Consider the following 7,462-nt stretch of genomic DNA (forward strand, 5'->3'; position numbering starts at 1 on the left):
CATATATATATAAGAATATAAAATAAAAAATACACGTCTCGCCGGTAATCAATAAAAAGTGTAGTTTCACGCGTGCCATCGTCCAATAATTAATAGCTGCTGTTAAATTTAAGACAGAGAAGGAAATCAACCGATCGTTACAAGAATAGGCCTTGGTTTGATAATTCGTCGACTGTTACGATTCTGATCGGAATAATGGCGCTCGATTTAAACGTCGAGCGCCGAAGGAAATGATTGGAGAGGGTGAGCAAGTTACATGTTGCAGGCTAAAAACGGAACGCTATCCAACACTCGTTTTATTATTATTTTTTTATCTCTTTTTTTCTTCTTGTTCGTTTGTTTCAACCCACGTATATCGCTCCGAATTGTTCACACGCGTAAATCATAAATCGTTGGTCCGATCGTCGATCGGGCAGCACTCGACAGCAGCATTCTCTCAGCATCGCCACAAAAGATTCAATCTTCCCACGCGCTCGTTATTTTTTCTCTTCATCTTCTTAGCATCTCTCTCATTTATCTTTTTTTTTTTGTATTTTTCTTGTGTATTTTCGTTTTTTTTTTATTTTTTATTTTAAGTCTTTTTCTTGAATAATTAGCTTAAATCGCACCGACACGCGCAACGGCAATGGCGATCGCCGACGATCCGCGACCGAAGAAAGACGTCGAAGACACGCGCACGCGCGCACGAGGAGGCGCGTCGATCTTCCTTTGTATCGGCCATCGCCGTGCAAATATCTCTGACGCTTTGGAACAACACAACAGCTCTACTGCGTTGGCCTCGTGTTTCGCGACTCGATCGTTTTAAAAAATATTATCGAAAATATTGTCTCGTACGTACAACGGCAACCGGCGGTTTAAAAATCACGAAGAACGGAGAACACCCTTGTACGAGTCCGGCAGCATCGCTGAAATCTCTCGAAAAATAATTCTTGCGTGGATCTGCGTGGACTCGTAATTCTATTTCAGCGGTTTTCTTTATCCGTGGAACATCGCTTTTCAGGTTACATCAGCTAAAAATGGGCAAACTTCTCCTTGAGTAACGATCGATGTATAAAAACACGATGGAGTGTTTCATTTAATATCGATGCCTGTTAGATCGAAAAGTTTTTATTCGTTCAACGTTAAATATTATTTCATTCTACAATTCAGATTCTACTTTCCATTTTAACGTACAACGAATAAAAGCTGATTATCGCTCGCTCGTTACTTGAAATTTTTATCTAGTCGAGAGTTTTGTCCATCTCTGGGATTAACACGTAACTAGGCGCTCTCGTGTTTGCGTAATAGTATAAGTTGACACGCGGTAGTCCGCCTAACTCCCAATTTACATATTTTAATTATAAATAAACTCTTCAGGTTTCCTTATGATTGTCGTGTTTAACGACGCATAGAAACACAATTATTTATCCAGTGAGCGGTCAGACTGTCCAATTTCATTAGATGGTACGAATTCTCTTAATTATAACTTATAATATACTGGAAAAACTTAATAAGAAGAAGTAACGAGAACTATTTCTTTTTACTTTGATTTTATAACCTTTAAATACTACATATATCATAGATCACTAGCAAGAACTCGTATCGTACACCCTTTACTTTCCTAACCATATTATACTCTGTATCGTGTTGCCATGATCTTAATCTTCCATATGTCGTACATAAGATCGAGCCTCTGTTTACATGTAAACACGCACATGTTCGAGCGAGTATGCGCTACGAAGAGGAGATTCACTGTACAACATACGGGTAAGAGAATTGTCCGCAACATCGAACAAAATTGAATAACCTGCCCACCTACAACCTACGCAATTAATCGTTAATTAATTGATTTACGGAATAAAGAAACTATTATACATCTAACAGTAGTCCGTACTGTATTCCACTGGAAGATCTGCTAGACTCCGACGCGCCAACTTGAGAGTTAAAAGATTTCAGTGACCGCCACGACAGATTCCGCTTCCGTTACGGAACTGCGGTTCTCCGATCTTGACCGCGTCACGATACAAAATTTATATAACTTTTTTTTTGTTTGTATTCTCATCCTTTAACGTTTCTTCGTTTTTTTCCCCTTTGTTCACATTTACAAAATCGACGATTTACGTCCCATCCCGCGATTCTCGACGAATCACGAGCCAACTTCCCTCCTCGTCATCCCTTCGCCACAGATCCTCTCTATCATTCTCTCTTTCTCTCGTTTTCGCTTATTTGCTCTTCCACTTGCAAACCGATAGAACACACCATCAGTAAGTCGCGTTACACAGCGCACATCATCACTGATACAGCGTAATGCACACGCATTTTTTAATATCCTTAAATCTAATTCTCTCTCACGTACGTTCTCTACGAAGCATCGCACGCACTCTAGAAGTCTCGACGATGAAAAGGCTAACAACTAATAGTTCGATAAGATCTTATCGTGTATGAGTTTCTTCTTACCAGGAGCGCGGCTCTGTCGGGGTCCCTATCAACGTCTCTCATCTAGCAATCGATAGGAACAGACATTGGGCAAATATATCTTGATACGAAATCTCGAACATCGAATAAACCAATTATTGAACAAACAATTATTTACTTTGCCATACAACTCGTTGTTTCGGAATCATCTTCAGGAACTACGAACGTTACCGCCGAATTAACTAAATAAATGCATAGAAAAATGTAATTGACTCTTCTTAATTTAATAATTAACCTGAAGACAATTTATATACAAATATCGTCGTAATCCTCGCGTATTAAAAGTCTTTTTTGCTTTCAATCATAATTGTTTTTTTTTTTTTTTTTTACATGAGAAGGATCGTCACGTCGTTGTCTTTATTACCTTAATAAATTCGTTTCGTATATTAATTTAGTAAATTCCCTTGTAACATTTGTAGATTCCAAAGATCACTTCAAACCAAGTTTATTGCTTTAGAATGCTGTTATTAATTAATTGTTGTAAATTTCTACCCAAGACTGATTAAAAGATCCTTGATACTCTCGAACGACGAATAAAATACGTGTGCGCGTTAGGCTTTAACAGCGAGTTGAGACTTGATCTGTTTCACCAGTGAGCAGATAAAAATAATTACGTTGGACAATCGGAGAGCGAAGTGATCGCGCTCGAGATCACGAAAACTTCGATGATCGCGAAGAGTACTTGGTAAACAGACATGGACAAAATTCTTGTGTCGATCAGTTTCCGATAAAGGATAAATAGCGTTATTTATCCATTACTTGTTAAACAGAAATTACGATTTGAATTGTAGAGTGAAATAGTTCACAATAAAGAAATAGAAATTGTATTCGCTAATCTTTTAACCCATTCACTGCCAGACAAATTTAGATCATTTTGCCCAGGGCGCCAAAATCTAATACAAAGTGATATTAAATTTGTTGTGTCTTTCATCCATTCTAATAATTCCTAACTCAAACGACTATAAATTTATTCCGTACACAAACTACGAGATATCTCGTGGTTGGCAGTGAGTGGGTTAACCATTTATTATTTATTTCATTATTAATTATAATCTTGGGTTATCAACGACATTTTAGTCACTACTTAATGACCTTCTTCAGGTTGTAACAGATATCTGTGAGAGTAAAGAAGAAAAGATAATCTCTTTTTTCAACTTTCACAAAGGACGTGCGACAACAGATGAAACGATGAAATTTTGCCCATCTCTGCTTGGTACGCGAAGGGAGACCTTTGGTCGAGGACAATACCGAGAACCGCGCTCCCTTCAGGGCAGAATGTCGACCCCTCGCACACGAGAGTCTCTCCAAAAGATCACAGTCGCGTATATAACTTCCTTTTTTTTTGTAATCCTCTCATTTCACTTCGTTCACTCGTATACTTCCGTCGCGACACGGCCGTTTGGTTTTCCGAGTTTCTGCTCCTACCTTACCTAGGCCACCCCTGCGGATCCACGACCGTTTTTACTTTCGCGGGTATTTACTTCATTTCCTTTCTTCCCTCTTGGCGGTCCTGGCAACGTGATTCGCAACATTTTCTCGAGGATACGCAACCTCGACGATTTATACACGATAAAAAGTTGTTCGACACGTCGATTTACCCTTTCACTGCTAAACAGAGGTGAATCCACCAATGAAACTAATTAAGGTTTAGCTTCAGGCACAATTTATTTGAAGGCTTTTCAATTTAATTACTTAAAAGTTGATTGTGCTTAAAAACCAGCGTGCTTCGTGTCGAGTAGCCTAATTTTTTCCCCATTTTTTTGGTAACCTTAATATTTGCAAACGTAATTTTAACGCAATAGAAATATTTTTCGCATTATATGAATATTTAATTTGAAATTGATATTTTTGATATTTTGACAAATTGATATATTTTATTTACAATTTTACTTGATCTTTTGGTAAAGTTTAAAATGATTACGAACTATTCATACATGAACGCTCGAAAGTATTTCATTTCTTGTAAAATACGTAGACTGTATGAATATAGCATAAACATTTTGTAACATTTAGGAAATATCAAAGTGATATCGTTATAAGAAACAGACCTAAGATTCATAAACAAAACTAATAATTGAAATTGCATTTCCAACTACTGGAGGTATAGTATTAAACCCAATTTATTTGTTTGTAATTTTCAAACCATACAAGTGGTACCGTATGCAATTTATTTGTCTGTAACCGAAACCTATATTATAATTATATAACTACAAGTGTATTATAGTTCATATAATTATACCAATATAAATAATACACATGCATATATATATGCATTAGTTCATCCTTGTAATATTTACTTCCATTTTAAACCAAACTACGTATCATGTTCTTCGAAATTAGAAAAAGTAAATAGTATGTTTTATCATCTGATTCAAAGTTTAGTCAAAGTCACTTTATCATTGATATAACTACTAACCTTTACAAGGTAAATAATAATATTGCTAAACAAAAGAAAAATTACCCTTTCATATAAAATCGTAATCGGTAACAATAAATCACAGTTGTAACCTGTACCACAAATTAATCAATAATCTATAATCTTTTAGAACTAATCGTGTCTACCAATTCATCCATCGTGATTACCGATTACTCAATATCTAGAATCGTGGATCATTACATTGCGCTCATCACCTCGCGTTAAAATTCTCCGCGGTGAAAGGGTTAATCGTGCACACGTAACGATGAAAACGATCGCTTCGTGGTTCATCGAAACGGTTAGATCGCTCTTCGACGCGTCGAAGCACGACCCTCGATCGATCTGCGAATCAGAAAGTACAGGCAAGCGATCGATTTCTTTTTACAGGACACGGAGAAACGCGGGCCGTTTGTTCTCTCCGTCGTGGTTCCTCGCTTTGTTTCTCACACACACTTTCATATATCCTCTCTCCCGCTCTCCCTTTCTCACTATATATACTCTGCTACGTGGAATGTAAATGAAAAAAGGATATTTTGCGCCTCGGCGTTTACTTCCCTTTCGTTTAGTGCTTTTATCCATTTTTTAATTTGGATTCAGACTGACTTTGGTGGACCGATAGGGTTCAGCAGGGATAATGACAATGTCTCATCACGTTACAAGACAATGCTGTGTATTCGAGGAGGTTTTTGGTGATTGGAAGACACCATGTATGTGTGTGTATGCGTTCGTGTTTCGTTCGGTAGAATTTCGAAAGGATCCTCCGCATAACAAAATAATAACAATAATAGTAATAATAAGGGAGAAATTCGTGCGCACGGCAAAGAGATCAAGGGTTTTTTAGGCTCCAGTCTATGTAACCAGCGGCTCGTCGAAACGATTTCCCCACCCCACCCCCCAAACCCCATTGTTGTTTGAACCTTTTAAAAACTAGATCGACTTTTTTCCCTTACACGCTAAGTTTGGCAATATCGATCGCAACAGTAAAAAAATTATATATGTATATATATATTTATTTATACTCAGACGTGGAGCAGACACTTCTTTCTCTTTTTTTTTATTCTTCCTCGATATGTAAAATCGTAAAAAAGATAATCAATTTAATAAAAACTCTTTTCAGTTAGTCGTCTCTCATCAATTCCCTTTTTTTTTAAATCCCTTTCTTTTGGTTGTCTCTTTCTGTTACTCTTCACTTTCCCCGTTTCTTTTATGTGTTTTTCGTCGAAACACGTTTTTCTCTGCCCCGATTTCAAACGGTTACCCGCGAAGAGGCAACCGTCATCACCGTGCGGCGTTACATTCGAATCCCCTCGCGGCATTAAACATTTACAAAATTCTTCTATCACGTCTGTACCTAAAGCGTTGCGTGAACGAGGCGTCCTCGAAAAAACGTAGTAGAATTTAACCGCTATAAAACAGTCGAAAATCACGAAAGAACGGTCACAAGTGCGCTTCCGCTGGCAAAAGTATTTGGAATGCATGGCACTACCACAGCCACGTTTCGATCACGTGACGTAACTTTGTATTATATTATTAGAGCGACCGACCGTCCACTTAAATCTTTCGCCGTAAAATGTTGCTAAACAACGCGACCTCGTACGGAGGCCACCTGTCACATTGATCAGCGAGGTCAGCGAACATATCGAAGGGAAAAAAAATCTCGTTGTCGAACAACGTGATCCCGAGACGACGTGTTCCCGATTCACGTACGTTCGTTTAGGGATCCAATCAAATTTCGCGTTAACAGGATGTCATGTCCGTGTGAATGTATGCAAAAGCAAAGGTATCCTAGAATTTCGTGACCCTCCTGCGACGAGGATTTTGAAATATATCCCATGCCCAGCATCAAAGACGGACAAAATTTTGCACCTAGCTAAGAACTTTGAGTAACGAATGAAATATAAACTTCCTATCCGTTACTCTTCGAAGAAAAAATAAAATCTGAATCAGAGATTGAAGTTGTATATTTGTTCTTTAAAGTACCAAACACAAAGTACTACTAGTTTTGCATATACTTCGACTTTGTATTCAATTTTTTAATTCGATCAGAATTTGAAATTATCACGCATACGAAGTATGTCGCCGATGCGGTGCAAATGGAGTGCAAGGGGTTAATATTCGAATACAATTTTGCCCATCTCTGCAAATTAATTTATTTGTATTGTGTGAATTTTCTCGATTTTATTTCGAACGATTGCGAATATTTTTCGGTGCGGCGCTGGGGTATACCAATTATCTATCGCATAGAACAGGGTCACTCGATTCACGCGATCACCGTTCACGTTTACACAATAGTGGAATATCGTAGTAATAGAGCGAGTAACAGTTCTCAAAAATCGTTCAACTGATCTCCGAAGGAAGCGCTTTTGCAACATTTTGTAACACTCGCGAAGCCAACGACGACGACTTCGATTGTATTCGCGAGCTATCGATGCATGAGGATGCTTATAAGAACGTAAAGATGCATGAACGTATTCAAAAATTGGCAGCTCGAAAAGCTAGCTCTGGTTCGATATTCCACCTTGAGGACGACAACGCCGATCACGTGAAAATCATCTATTCGCGGTAACTGCGTTCTATAGAGGGTATTACGGT

The sequence above is a fragment of the Hylaeus anthracinus genome, unplaced genomic scaffold, assembly GCF_026225885.1.
Source record: "Hylaeus anthracinus isolate JK02 unplaced genomic scaffold, UHH_iyHylAnth1.0_haploid 3, whole genome shotgun sequence".
Classification (NCBI taxonomy): Eukaryota; Metazoa; Arthropoda; class Insecta; order Hymenoptera; family Colletidae; genus Hylaeus; species Hylaeus anthracinus.